Genomic DNA, 15,791 nt, shown 5'->3' with positions numbered 1-15,791 from the left:
TAAGTATTCTCTTTAGTCAGTCATCTAAATCCTGAATCAAATTATTAAATTGCACTCGATCCAGGCCAGATCATTCCCCCCTCCACCAAATCCTCTTCCTAATATGACAATAGTAAATACACTTTGAGAGCACAGCTGCCTGGAAAGTGCATTCTCCTTATGTTCATTTCATTAGGCTAGTAGTCCTTGGAGGTAGACAACATCACTGAGCAGGTAACACGCTGTGCCTTATTTTTCTGTCAGTCCCAATGGGAAGCTCTCATGGATGATATGCTGCCTATGAGTCCTAGATTGGTGTGGATGACCATATTTCTCCTAAAAATACTTACAGAGTTTAACCAAGATATCTTTCTCCTCCTCTTTTCTCCTATGTAGTACAAAAGATACTTCTCACAAAAGGAAATTAGACTGGTTTCACAGAATGGCTCTTAGATTGATGTTGGCTATTTCTTTCCATGTTATTATGTTGTATATGCTTGTGAACTGATGGTTTAATCACTTTTGCCAGTGTCTGTCTGGGTAGTAAAATCTAGGAAGTAATTCTACAGGTTTTTTCCTTTTTCTTGGTTTTGAAAATAAAATTTAAAAATATTTAAAAATATGTTTCCCTTTTCTTGTCCTTGGCACTTCCTTTGCCGCTCACAGATCTTCAAAAATATTCACTAATGGTTTAAAGATTCATTTGATTAGTTCCTTGAATACTCTATGGGAAATTTTATTAGGCTTCATTGATTTAAACACATCTTATTTATCTACCATTCTTTTCCAAATATGACCTCAGCTCCTAATCCTGTAGTTAAAAATACTTGTGTCATAGTGACTGCTCAAATTAAACTTTCTGTGAAGGCTAAAATAAATAAACCATTGACTACTTGAACCTTCTCTACATTATCTGCTGGTTTTTGTACACTTCTTGTTAGAGTTAGCTTGCATACACGCTTTCTTATGGCTTGGACCTCATACGTACTTACTGAATAAAGCAAACATTTTTGACTGTGAGAAACTGAAACTGGATTTTGGTGCTAGATCTAAGGTATCCTTTGGCCAAGTATTCCTGATTAAAGAGAAACATTGTATTGGCCCCTATTATTTGAATGGCTCTGCAAAATGGCGCGTTAATCTTCAAGTCAGTTGGATTACAATCATGTTTTATAAGACATTTAAAAAATGTGGTCTATGAATCACGGCATCATGAATTTGTTCAGAAGGTAGTTAACTCTTATGGAACAGACTTCCTATACTATTTAGCACTTTAAAGATAATACCTGGTATCCTCAATTTCATGTGGAAATGAGTTGGCAGCCTGTGTAGGTTAAGGCACAAAAATGTAATAGTCTCCTTTGGTCTGACTCTACAAGTCTGTGTGAATCCTCTGCAAGTATCATTTTCAGAAGTTCTGCTGTCTCAAAGATAACGCTTATCATCACACTGCACACGTTTGGAGAGCAGGGAATGGAGTTAAATTTTCTGTATTTTTCCCAAGTAGAGTTGTTTTGAAAAATCAACTGCCCTTTCTGACACGTGAACTGTACTATTTAATGTAAGTCCTCTGAATTTACCAGGTCTGCAAAAGAAAATCAGAAAATTTCCAAGATTAGGCAAATTAGAAGAAATAAATCATAAGGTGAAAAGGTCATGCTTTTACGTCTAGCCTATAAATGATGCTGCAAATTTTTGTGACCTGGTTTAATGAAAGGGTTAAACAAAGTGTTATACACTGTTTGCTGTCTTTAGGCATTTGTTCTGTATCCATGGACTCATTTTAATGTAAATAGGCACCTCAACAGCTGTGTCCCCTTAAGCACATTTTATTTAGCAGCTGGGTTATACACGTCACTTGGCAGCCATGGATTTTCAGTTTTTCCCCGTGCCAAGGGGGCAGCTGGAATAATTTGAGTGCTCATTAATGTGGGAGAAATATGAGCTGTGTAAGTCAGACAACATGAGTCTTCTGTATGGTGTTGTACAAGGATAAGCGGATCAGGGTAGAAGCAATTTGCCCTGTCCCAAGGGGGCCTTCGGTTTTTAATAAGCTGGTTATGAAAATTCTATTTCTTTGCAGTTTAAAGAGTCTAATTAGAGCCTGTAATTTCTCTCATATAACTGGAGCGGATGAAGGTTAACATTAGGCCTCCAGAGTCTTTTCACATTCATTTACAGACTTAAATCAGGTAATAGTTTGTAGCTAATTAGAATAGTGTATTAAATATTTAGTTTGACTTGACTTAACTGTGAGAACACATGGATGCTGTAGGGCTACAAAAATGATAAAAGTAGAGCTAAATTTAATTTTTAATCAAAGATAAACTTAAAGGCTGTATAGTAATTTTAATACTGACCGGTATACTATGATAGTCTGAGCAGCAATTGCCTTCAGTTGGTTGAAATGTCAAGATAAAAGAATATTATGTCTATTTAATGTCCTTGCTGTAACACTCTGATGGTTCAAACAATTCATGGTGTATATACACAGTGTCTGAAGGATTAAATGTTTTTCGGCATAGCAGACAGTTTTTGTGTAAAATCTCATTTATTTTTCTATCCCCTAACTCAGCATTTTCAGAAAGATTTTCTTAAAGAAATTGTAGTGCTTCTACTCACAGGAAGTCCAACAATAAACACACATTCCTACCAGGGTTTGCCAAATAGTGGGTCTGCTGTTCCATCAGAGCAGTATCTGCACTTGCAGCTTTTGCTTTGGCTGATTTTTGGTTTCTGTGAATTAGTAAAGTAATCTTAAAATTCCATGCGCAAACTTGTTTCCTGTTCTTGTAACTAAAGCCTTCAGTTTTATTCTGTTATGCTTGTAATTTGCAAAATTCTTTGCATTCTGTGAGTAGACCTCACTACAGTTTTCTGTGCTACATTATAAAACTCTTCCTGTTGCTGATTGTATTTCTAGAACTTGAACCTTTTGCCACTGAAGTTAGTACAAAAACTAACATAAAATTCAGTTGTACAGAACCAAACATGGGTTTACAAAGCTGAGCTCAGCACCACATTGATTTTTGCCTAAAACGGTTGGTTCAAAGCACAGGCAGGGATTTACATCTCCTTGTAGTGAAGGAAAGCTTGCTCAAGTCAAGTCTGCATGAAACAAGACAGGAAGATGATATCCTGAGTCATGAAATACAGAAGCTCACTTCAATTCCGTAAAGCTTCCATGAAACAGATCATATTTTATTCAAATGGACATTTTAGTAATGCCTCTCAGTCAGAGCAGGAGTGGCTATAGTTCAAAGATTTCTGGCTTTGTTTTACTGATTTGTTGTTGTTGTTATGCAAAATTTATATTTATAGCATCCAACTAATGCTACTATCCTGTATTATATAAAATGGCATTGCACAGATGTAGCTGGGTGGACCTACCAGAGAGCCCAGAAAGACCTTGCATCTGATATCTTTTTCAATTAACGTTCTACAGTTTGATGTCTACCAAATCATTTTGCCTTTGCTAACAGAATTTAGTGCTCAGACAACGATTACATTCTGTTAGACTTTAGCTGGTGAAATTTGTAAAGCCTTTTTACAAATCTGTAGAACTGATTCTTATTTCCAGTGAGAACTGAGCACACTAATTTGTTTGACTGTGAGTACCTTGGTACTATTTTCTGTTTGCTCATATGTTAATGCCATTGTAGTTTAGACTGGAGTCTCAACTGCTCATCTTCTTCCTAACCTTTCCCACAGTTTCAGTGAGCTGATTTCTTATCCCATAGACCGAGTACAGCTCCCCTTTGTCTGGCCTGAAGGCTCCCTTATATCCTCAGCAATTGGTCCTGATAGCAATGAAGTCCCTTGTTCATTTGTGAACAAGGCTGCGGATCTAAAACTGGAGTAATAACGGTGAAATACTTCAAAGTGAAAAGGGAAGAATTCTGATAAAGGGAAGAGGTGAGACAAAATAAAGAAGAAATATACTGTCTATTTGACAGGAAAAAAAAGACAAAAAAGCATCTGTAACCTCAAAATAGTCAAACTTTTCTGGCTATAAGCTTGTTCAGGCCTCAGATTTTTGGCTCGTGATCTGTACCTTTAATCTCAAGTTTCCTCTCCAGCATTTTTTTGATGCTAGAAACTCCATTACAGATTGGTAGAAAATCAGTGATAAAACTTCTAAATATCACCTTATTTTGTTACACTACTTTCCCAGTTGCCAATTTTTATAAAATGGTTTATGGCTGCAATAATCCTCTCAAAATCAGCTGTTATGGGAGATAATAGCCGGTTGTCAGAGCATTAACCACCCTTGACTTCACTTTGGGCCATTACGTAACAAAAGAATGAACTGGGCTAAGGTTGCCAGGTGTATTAAATTATACGATGAATTATAGAGATGCTGTAGTGGGGATTAGTGTCCAAAAGAGACTAGTGGAGATTGCCAAAGCCATTATCTGATAGGACTGCAGGCTGGACAAAATCCCGAGGGTGAAAGGCCAGTGCTTTATCCATTATGTCATCCTCTCATCTGTGTCTGCACCATGCACAGCGAGGTATGCTGCAAATGAGTTACCATTGTTCTATGTTACATCCTGGAACTATGTAATAACAGAAGTGGAGACGCTGGCAGTATTTGGTTACTTAGAGTTTAGTCTGATTTTGATCTTTTCTCATGGATTCTTGCAAAAAATATTAATTGATGTACAAGAAAGCTAAGTAGTGTAGTAGCAGAAATTGTATGAGCCTGCTTTTTCCACAGACGCTTCAGTTAGATCCAAGAAAGTTGGTTATGTCATGGTTTCTGCTCTAATCCCTTCCCCTCCTCTCCATTCAGATAAATTGTTTAGACTGCTATTTTGCATTTACGGAAGAAAATACCTGTCCTAAATTTCAGCAAATCCACCAGCATTTTGAAGAATGGCAGTAATAGGTATAGTTGAATTATCCTTAAGTAGTTCATCTAGGCTTGGCTGTTAATGGTTTGTAATGACTGATCTGGAATCTTGCATATCAGGACTGGAAAAAAAAATTCTTTAGCTTTTCAGATGAGAGCGCAGAACTTGTTCCTAGCTCCAATAAATAGTATCATATTTTACTTTGAAATAGTAACATTGTTATGATAGAAAACTGATGTCACATAATTTTTGAAAGTTATAAAAGTGCGAGTTAAAATTTTCCTCTCCCTCTATGCCCGATATAATTGAACTCATTGTACCATGGCTGGCTTTACCAGTGGAAGGATATAAAAAGTAGAATAAATAAAATTTTCTAAAACTCAGTAAAATATTTCTAAAATAGTTCTTCAGTAAAAGTGTGTAGTATATACACAATATTTGGAGGTGCTGTTTAAAGATTTTATTGGCACTCTATAGATATATCTGAAATATTTATAACACACTTAAACGATTGATCTCAAAGTAATTTGTAAAGGTGGGAGAAATGTTGTAGCTTGTGCTGAAAGTAAAAGTTACAGTGAAGGTAACAAGTTGGGTTTTGGTAATCTTGGGGTTTTTTTTTTCAAGTAATCATAACTTTTTGAAAAGGAGTCTCTGGGATGTCATTTTCTAGACATGGTCTCAGCCCAACAGTTTAATATTCTCAAAATCTGTGAAAATTTTCTTAGTTGAATTAACTGTTAAACTGCTAAGAAGAATTTAGTACATTCAAGATATATACTGTTTTATTACACTTTGTACATTATTGGTTGCTTATTTAGCATCATTAATACATGCTGCACACTAAGCAGGAAAGATAACCTAGAAAGTATTAGATGCTTCTCAGCCCTATATTTTGTTTTTGTTCGTTTGTTTTGCTGTTAAATATAAATACAAAATCTTAAATGGTTAAACACAACCTATTTGCTCTGCCAAATCTTTACATATAATTCTTTAGTGATAAGCTCTTGCTGTGCCATTTGAAGCTCATCTGCCTGCGAGGGAACTGATCTTGCTCAGTTCTCTGTGACCAATAATTCATATAAATTCATGTATGAAGCGGCTACAACTTGCGTCCCACGTAAAAGGCCCGAGTTGTCTTGTTCCTTTCAGAACCACGTCAACCATCAAACTCCTTTAGCGAAGCAATAAGCCTTGTGCTAATATGGTGTTGGACACTTTCTCATCACCTGCTCTATCCTTGCACAGTGCAAAATAGCATAATCTTGTCTTCCTCTGCTAACAATATTCCCAATGTATTGGGTGAATTTTGACAGTGGGAAATTATTCTTCATAAATCTTGAGTTGCATTATAATTTTCTGTAAATCAACAAAAGATGTCAACACAATTTCAGTGCTAGAAGAAATATCCTCACTCAATGGCTCATGCAAAACATGTAGCTTGCTTGAATTTTCTGAAAGCGACCCTCAGCGGCCCTAGACCGAGAGGGTGGGTCTAGAAATGCTCCTCGCAGGCGACTGTGACATAGTAATGCTGTCCTCGGAGCGCAAGGGATCAACTGCAGCATCAGTTCCCTTTTTTCCTGCACGTATTTTCTGAGGTAGGTCTATACAAAGAGCTGTTGGGGATGCGGATGTTTGGGAAAGCAGGGCTCAGCTGCTTGATGATCCCCAGACAGATTAAGTGTTTCTCTTTGTTACTGTTTTTGCTTACAACATCTTGTTTTCCAGTTAAATAGACCTATTAATTATTTGGGGTTTGTTTCCCTTAACTGTCCCATCAGTATTTAGGGTACAATGCACAGTGTTTTGGATATCACTATAATAGAAACACTGTTATAAAATTGTCTGGGTACAGTGCGCAATTGCAGGAAGGAGAAAACATGAGGAAATGTATAAATGCAACTTTTCCAAAAGAGGTATTTTAAATACTACAGGAGAAAAATTAACAATGAAGAACCTTTTACTGAGTAACTTAATGTTTAAGGATTCAGTTTCATGAGGTAATGGCTTCAGTTTCTTGGCTTCCTTGCACTGAGTGCAGCGTGAGTTGAGTCCTTCCGCACCTTACAGGGTAAGGGTCTCTAACAGGGCGGCAGACATCGTCGTCGTGCTGTCTTGCGTTGCGTCACAGGGCTTTGTAGCCCTCATCAGTAGAACTGTGTGTGCTCATTTAAAGCATTGGCTTCATGGAATTTCCTGCTAACTTATCAATGCGAATAGATCCTTAACTCATTTTTTCACCACTTCATAATAAGAAAATAACTAAAATTTAAAAAGCTACGAAGACATTCAGAGAGAAGGTGACGTTTCTAGAGTGACCTTGTATTTCTACTGCTCTTTCCCCATGCCTGTTCATTGCCCTGTATGTTATGCCCTTTGCAACAACCAGATACACTGGAGTACACTTGGAATTTGTGTGTTATTTTCAGATTGCTTCATGTGTGTAGGTTAAAGTTAGAAGCTATAACATGTCTCAGAAATCAATACATTTTACAAACTCAGTGTTTTTCCCTTTTCAGATTTGGAAAGGTTACTTGTGCAAAGACCTGTGGCCTGTTCAGATTTTTTTGCATGTGAATCTTGCTGATCTTGATGAATGCATCCACTATGACTCTCAAAAACCTTTATGACTGCATCCAGACTGTTCCTCACAGGAATGTGCGGCGGGGTAACGCCATCTCCTTAGCACAGGGACCAACTGCAGCATCTATTTCCCCTTTTCCCGTTGGTCTCTTCTGAGGTAGAGCTGTACAGAAGGATGCTGGAGAGAGAGGACAGGAGGATGCGATTATGTAAAGAGTGATACTGAAGACCAATCCTGAAGTGGCAACAGGCACAGTGTAATGCTGGGAGGGAAGCAGTGGAAGCATAAATAAAACCTCAAGCTTTTTCTAAATTTGGAAGTAAGTTTAGGTTACTTACTTTTGGAGTTTGAACCTAAAAAAGACATCAGAAAATTATAAAGCAGCAGGACCCCAAGGAAGATAAACCAGTTATTGAGGCTTAAAGGATGAAGAGTTTTTAAGTTTACCCTGGGTAACAAATTTTAAGAATATTTCCACTATAACAAATGGTAAGAAGAAATGGAGCATGAAAAATTCATAATCAACAGAAAGAGAAGCTGGCTTGTAGATACAAGTAATTTACAACATAAAACCGAAATAGCAAAAGAATAGAATCAGAAGTTAACCCTGGCAAATTAGAATGTGATGTAGTTGTCAATTCTGCCACCAAAAATTACAGCTTGTAAAGGTAACTTTTGGTGTCCCTCCCCACCCCCCATTTTATTTTTCTACCTCTTGGTAGACTTTCAAAGAATGGGGAACCTCCCTAATGCTATTTTTCTGAATAGAAAAACTGATCTGCCTGGAAGGGATGCACATGAGAATTTCAAAATGAACATTTTTCTTTTTACCTTAAGCTGTTAAGTTTCCCTGTATTCTTCCCATGTGCTCTCTTAGTCATATTCAAAGAAAGCGAACCTGAACTTTGCTTCTTGTCAGCAACAGACTTTGAGAATGTAGCTCTGGGGTTGTATTTAGAGGAGTGGCAGCAGCTCTTAATGAAAATTATTAATCATTCTGCTCTGCTTTTAATCAAAGATAAACAAACAATTCAATATGTTTTTATATATACTAACCTGTGTAAATGTTCAGTGCCTTTTAGATAACACATGAATATGTTTAGGCAGAGTAGGAAAAGAAATGTCAATACAGAAATGAGTAATCTTTTTCCTGCATGCCCATTTTCAGATGACAGTATGCAGCACAGGGTAAAATATGTTAAGGGATACCAGTGATTTTTATTTTTGAAAAGTTCTATTAACAAGTGCAAGAGACCTAAATAAATGGCAGCCTTTTTCATTATTAGGTTCACAAAATTCAGGCAATTAGAGAATTGCTTTTGTGAACCTTGAATTACAGCAGGTAAATCAAATCTGGACCAGCTCTGGTCTCCTCTGCTCCTACTGTCATTTTCTTAGCTGTTGATCAAATGAAAATGGAAGTGCTTTGATCAACACTTTGACCTGCACCATTGAGACTGTTGCAAAGACCAGAAGGTTAAAGCGTTTGTGGAGGGGTGTCTTTGGGTAGGGTAGTGCTCAGGTGGGGAATCAGGCATCTTGAACAGGACGGTCCCATGCTGTCTGGATGATAAGGGTCCTTGCAACAGTGTCTTCAGCTGTACTGGGTGAGATGCTCTGAAGTGCTGTTCTGCTGAATCTTTATTTCCGGCTGGCCTGCGGTTGTGTATCACTACTCCAGCACAGGAATGATTCATTGCTATTTATTATCTTAAATTATGTACAAAACATTTCCTAACTATCCTAAGTATGTTCAAAAAGCTCTCCTATGTGACTGTTCCTCAGGCTTTCTACTATGATACTATGCAAGTGTCTTTTCTCTATACAGTTTGGTCAATTCTACAGCAGGAATTGCCTGAAGAAGTCTCTGGGATGGCCAGATTCTCCAACCAGGTAGCTAACTAACACTCTGAAGTACACTAATAGTGCCCCTCAGGTGGTCTAGCCATAGCATAGGTTGCCTGGGAAAACCTCCAGGACTGTCCCAAATTCCCACCTTGAGAGCTCCTGTAACAATTAAGCCAAGTCTTTGTGCTGAGGCTACTTAGGAGTTCAGGCAATCACTTAGTCTCACGTTGATCCATTGTTGCCAATCAGTTCATTCGCTCATCTATGCAGAGACTAGCTGGGGCATTCCTGGACCACCATAAGTTATAACTATGGGAACTTGAATTTCATCCCTGTATCCCACTTATAACTTAAATTCCATAGCTCTTGCCACAGGACTCTTTTTATTTCTTGCTGAGCCAGAAAGGAAAGACTATTTTGCTGGAGGTGTCCGTGAAATAGTTTGCAGCTGCAAACAGAGGTCTGCACTGTCAGCTGCAAGCAGAAGTCCCATTTCCCCTCCCACACTGTATTTTAAGTTTCTGGAAATACTGTTGTACCAGCTGTTTGGCATGAAGATACAACTTCACAGTTCCAGTGTGTAGAATCTTGCAGATTGACTTGTCTTGCTTAACATTAATAGAAGGTGGTCCCTATTCTCTTCGCTATGCTGCTAGTTAAATGAAGTTTCAGAGGTGAGGACAGTTCAGGGACTGCAGATTAGTCCATGCATAATGGATGAAACTGTTAAGTGGATATTTCAGATGAAGTGGTTAGCGCTGAAATAGCTGTCATTTAAATCATCATTCTTGGGTTTCCTCACTAATGGTTGAGTGTATGCATCTCTGAGATTTTATATAAGCTGTCTGCCCAGAGTTTAAAGGTTCAAACTTCAGAATATTCCCTAGTTGTAAAAGCAAGAAACTTATTAACAGTACTCTCTTATTTTTCAAAATTTGAGGGGATGCGACAAAGAATAGAGAGCAAACCACCTGTGTAATCCAAATCATGATCTGTGCCTAGGTAAGGCAGCAAGAGTGCAAAACAAAGAGACTGGAAAACCAGAGAGAAAGCAAGTTAAAAATAATGATAATATATGCAGTTAAATATCTACTGTTGTTTTAAGTATTTTACTCAGTGTAAGATTTGTGTTCGTTTTTGTCTGAATTACTGAGCTTGGTGGTTCAATGCCTTACTATTTAATTCTGCTGTGTACATGGGAGTGGTTACCAGCCCAACTTGTGACAACTACTGACATCTTGTGCTGCTTCTCGCTAGCTCGCTATGGACTAGTGATTTGGACCAGAATCCACAATCTTGCACAAAGAAGCTGACCGTCACAGAATGCACTGTTGAAATTAGTCTGTTGCTTAATATGAATATGATTCTATAGTTCAGAATCATTTGAGCTTATGCAGCAATCTTTTAGTAAGAACAGTACCTGAATGGAGTGCTCTTTGCCAGAGGTGATCCTTCTAGGTCAGGAAGGAGACATAATAACAAGGTAATATATGGGAGGTTTCTACAGCTGCTGTTTTAAAGATAATTGAAATACATCAATCTCAAATGGTATTCTTTGCCATTCAACACCTGCCTTAGAAAAATGTAGAAAAATATGAAGTGAGAAAGCCACAAGCTTTATTAAAGATTCTAGTTCCATTGTCCTTTCATTTTCTGTAATGTTACTGTGGAGCTCTCACTCCCTTTTCTGTGAGCGTTGGCTTAAAAAAATAGTAGTCTACGGGACATGGGTCGGAGCTACATCCTGTGCAGGAATAGCAAGTATAATTCCAAAGATTAAAATTTTTGCTCTTGGAGTAGGCTTTGCTTTGCATTCAGTGAATCTGACAACATCTGCAATTTCCATTTTTGTAGATAGGATATAACAATTCAAAACTAATGCTTCTGCCTGAGAATATTTCCTTTCTCCACAGCTAACAGTTCATGTTAAGCCTTAATATAGTTGATATCACATTTTACAGGTCAGACATTGAAAATATTTTGATTCAGGTGTCTCTTTCAAATATCTTACAAAGCTTTCAAAATTATCCAGAACGGAAGGGTTCTCTTTGTCATATGTTTTTTTGCCAGAGAGGTACTTACACCCTCTGATGCAGATTCCTCCTCAGATGAAAATGGTCTCCTGATTCAGTCACAGCGTTTGGATACTGAAAGGTGTTTTTCTCATTTGACTTATACTCAGTTAGCCAGAGCATATGTAGACTATGTAAATGTTGTTGCTGGATCTTCTGGGACTGGCCTATAACAACTTTGAATTTATTCAGTCTGCCTTGAGTAAAATGTTCTCTTCATATGGATTCGAAAGAATTTTTAGTGTCCTAATGTTGTGTTATACCATAAGATACCGATATAGGTGTATCAGTGTGTATGTATGTATATAGTGTATATACTTATTAAAGCTCATAGTTTCCATTGTGTTATTTTCTTTAAGGTCCAATACAAACCACAGAATGAGACACACTTTATACTTCCTCATCTATTATAAATTATAGAGATTTCAATCATATGCCTCAGTACTATCTATACTTATCAGTAGACTATACAATATTAGTGCTATATCTGGATTGTTTGAATAAAATAGACATTTCATGCAATCATTTTGCAGAGCAGAACTGCTCTGACACACTTTCCATTCAGTTACTTCAGATATACAAAGAAAATGTGGTGGTCACTGTTAACAGATTTTACGTAACAACATTTATCTTACATGGTATCTGAGAATATGGAGGGATATTAAATCTGGTGCCTGATGTCTAGGCAATTTACAACGACCATTTCAGTGGGAACTATGATGCAACATGTCCTGTTTTGCAGCATACATAGCCCATGACTGCATAGGTCTTGTCCATGTGCAGAAGCTGAAGTAATTTGAGCTTATCCTGATAAATTAATGTAGTACTACTATAATATTGACTTAGTTATATTTTTATGTAGATGCAGACAACGGGTATATGACCACAGTAACTTTGTCCCTGTTTATTGGTATTATACCATGGATGGTACTACCACATCTAGAATTATTACATAAAATACCTATCCAGAAGAGTAAAACTAGTGTAAAAGGTATGTAGATCCAAGCTGGTTTTGAAAAATGGGATTTAGAACGCAGACTTATTCAGGCAAGTTTCAATTCTAATCATTTATTACCTAAGTCATTGCTGTGTCCTCTGAAAGCAGAAAATAATACGGCAAGCATTTGTTTTGTAAAATTACTTCTACAGTGAATGGTTAGGCGCTCATGAGTGTTTCCCACTGCAAGCTCCCAGTGAATTAAATTTACACTGGTGGGTTCAACTGAACCGATCAAATGAAACTTTTAGAAGTAGAGCTATAATCAGAATTGTTTGCCATCAGAGCTGATTTTGAGGATTTTTCTCACTATTCTGAACAGAGTATTAAACAATATTCATAATACCTATTAATGTATCTTTAAGGTCAATGTAAAAGAAAAACTTTAATGTATCAGTGGCATTATTTTTAACTAAAATACCTTCCTGTGACCTTACATGGTTATTGTCTTATGAAGCTACTATGAATAATAAATCATTCTATTAAGTAATGAGCAGTACAGAAATGGTATTTTAAAATTATAGTTTACCTTATATTTCATTTTATAAAAGATTTTGTATTTCATGTTGACACTGGTAAACATTATTTATATAACATGCACAGTGAAAACTGCATAGAGAAAAATACACAACTCATTGTGATAGGGAAGGAAAGCAGCACTTAATAAACTCTGATCACACATCTTCAGTGCTAGCTCTTGACTTTATAGCTTTTATTTTTTTCAAGTAATGCCAAAGAATTAGCAGTATTTTTTATGATGCTTAAAATATTTTCTAGTGACACTGCAGATACCCGGTAAACTGCATGTATAAAATGTACTGAGAGAAAAATCGTTAAAATCCTTGCAACAGGATCACAGAGGCAGCCCATTCCTCATGATGATCTATGATACCGATTTGTTGAAATTTTCTTTTTTGTAGGTTTAATGCAGTTAGTTTGCTGCCTACGCCTATTATCATCCTTACTGCTCATCCTTTTAGATAAGGCTGGTCTCTTTTTATTAGGAACACAGTGCAGTTTGATTCTTTATAGATTAAAGCAGATCATTAAATATAAATGTCTCGGATGTATTCAGTCTCATCATAGGCTATATTCGAGCATCTTTTTCAGGAAGATAAGCTGTGACAGTGATTTATGCTGTGTTTTGAGGATATAAATCTCACCGTGCCCTTTCACGTGCGTTTAGAGAATAAAGGTTTTCTTTATTAATGCTTTTCGTAGCCATCAACAAAGCATAAAAGTACCATTCTTTTGTTTCATGCTGTGTTCTTTAGCGTCTTAGAGTAGGATTATGCATACTGTTTGATTCGAACTGATTAACAACACTACACAATCAGTGTGTATACTTTTTAAACGATATAAATCATGATTGAGTTCTATGTACATTTTATGTTTGAAAGACTGGGAAAAGTTTTGTGACTGAAATCTGGTCTCTAGGCGTGGTAATAATGCAAAACACCGTGTATGCCTAGAAACCGGATCCGGCCATTAAGAAAATGGACAAAAGGGGCAGTGAGGGAATATGGTATCGCAACTGACAGTAAAGAAGGAAACTTTCAAAGCCATTTTAAAACTTCTTGTGTGAAAAAAACCTATGGGAATGTAATATAAAGTTGGTATATTCTACAAATAATTTCTTTTGTCTCACTGTGCTTGAGAAAAGAGCGCTAATTGAAAAAACTATAAGAAATTTAATTCTTTGATTATTTTTTAATTGCAAATGAATTAAATTAGAGGTCTTCATAAACTTCTCATATCATGACATTTCTTTCTGCATAATTTAAGCTTTCTGTATAATTTAAGCCTGTTTTGTGAAGGTGAGATCCAATTAGCTATTGAATAAAATGTTCTGGAGCATATTTTGTTGTGTACAGCTTTTTAATGATGATAGCAGAGCTCCTGTAAAAAAGCTTGGATAATGATGATTCTATTAAGTATACTGATAAAAAGATAAAAGAATCTGATGTGGGGTTTAGTTACAGTTTTTAGTGTTACAATATGGAATTCATAATTTTCTTTCTTCTTACACATAATGATAGCACCATGTTTGCAGCTACAAATTGTCAATTTCCAGGCCTAACTTAATCTATTTGTTTTATCTTCAAAACCAACAAAATGTAGAACAAGTTATTTCATTAGAAAACCAGTCAAATTTTTAATCTCTTGTGTAAACTATTACTAATTTCATGGACTCACTTAGATTGGAAGGGACCTCTGAAGATCATCTTGTCCTGCTCAGAGCAGGTGAAGTTAGATCAGGCTGCTCAGGAACTTGGCTGGTCAGATTTTGAATATCTCCCAGGATGCAGGTTCTGCAGCATCTTTGGGCAATGTTTTCTAATATTTTATCATCCTCATGATAAAAATGTTTTTCCTTATATCGAATCAGAATTGTTTAGGACCTCCTTCTGACTTTTGTCCCTTGCTGTGTTGTCCTCTTGGAGTCCACCTTCAGGAAGAGTCTGTCTTTTCCAACATGTCAGCGTCTGTCTTGTATGGGGGAATCCAAAACTGAGCTCAGTACTCCAGATGTGGTCTTACAGTGGAATAGAGGGGAATAATCACCTTGTATTCGTCTTGCTAATATGGCCCAGTATGCACTTGGCCTTTTTTGCCTGGACAAATCATTAGGGAATGGGAAAATGGTTGTGGAAGTTTAGGCACAGGGAATGAGAGGCATAAGCCTTAGCGTGGCAAGGGCTACGGTGGGCGGAATGTGGGCTTAACTGTAGCTGTCAGGTGCTATCCCCAATTCTCTTGCTGGGAGCTTAGCTGGATCAGGTGAGGCTCACTCTGCTCCATCTTACCCAGCTATATCAGATGGTAGATGAAGAAGGCGTGGAACTGTGTGGGATTTCTAGATGGAATATGCTGGGACCCAGGCAGTGATTTCTTTGCTCAGCACACGCCCATGGGTGGGTACAGACCCAGCCTGAACAGAGGGGCTGCGAGTGCCATGCAACCTTGTATTAGTGCGGCAGAGGAAGCTCTGGGCAACAGGCTCCTTTCCTGTTCCCTGTTTATCTAGCTAAAACCCACTCAATTATCTTTGCTGCCGTTTCCCATGTATACAGTAGGGTTCAGAGCAGGAGGTATGAGGTAGAAAATGCTGTCATCAGTCTACTGTGAGGACAAATTTGCAGCTGTTTTCAAGGCTTGTAACAGAACCCTGAACCTATCTCTATTTGATGAGAAAATGGTATAGTAAAGAGAGAAATATCTCACTGGAAGTTTTCCTTTGCTTTCCAAATGGCAGCTGTCTGAAGCTGCTCAAAACCGCAGTTTTGGATATAAGTATTATAACATGGAACTATGGAGTCCAGACAAACAAGTGTTGTTATTTACCATCTATCAAGGCCTATCCTGCATCCAACATTTCCAAAGCATGCCCTTCTTCTCTGCCAAGAAATTTTATCTGGGCAGAATTTTAAGGAAAACAGCAATTTTCTAGG

At 37.3% G+C, this 15,791-nt stretch overlaps 1 protein-coding gene across 1 annotated transcript in view; it reads left to right on the top strand.

The window, feature by feature from the left end:
- The window catches only part of CACNA2D3 (calcium voltage-gated channel auxiliary subunit alpha2delta 3), a 478,745-nt gene that overhangs the window by 290,404 nt on the left and 172,550 nt on the right, over positions 1-15,791 (top strand). The window lies entirely within an intron of this gene.

The sequence above is a fragment of the Ciconia boyciana genome, chromosome 11, assembly GCF_034638445.1.
Source record: "Ciconia boyciana chromosome 11, ASM3463844v1, whole genome shotgun sequence".
Lineage (NCBI taxonomy): Eukaryota > Metazoa > Chordata > Aves > Ciconiiformes > Ciconiidae > Ciconia > Ciconia boyciana.
This window is presented reverse-complemented; position numbering and strand designations above follow the sequence as displayed.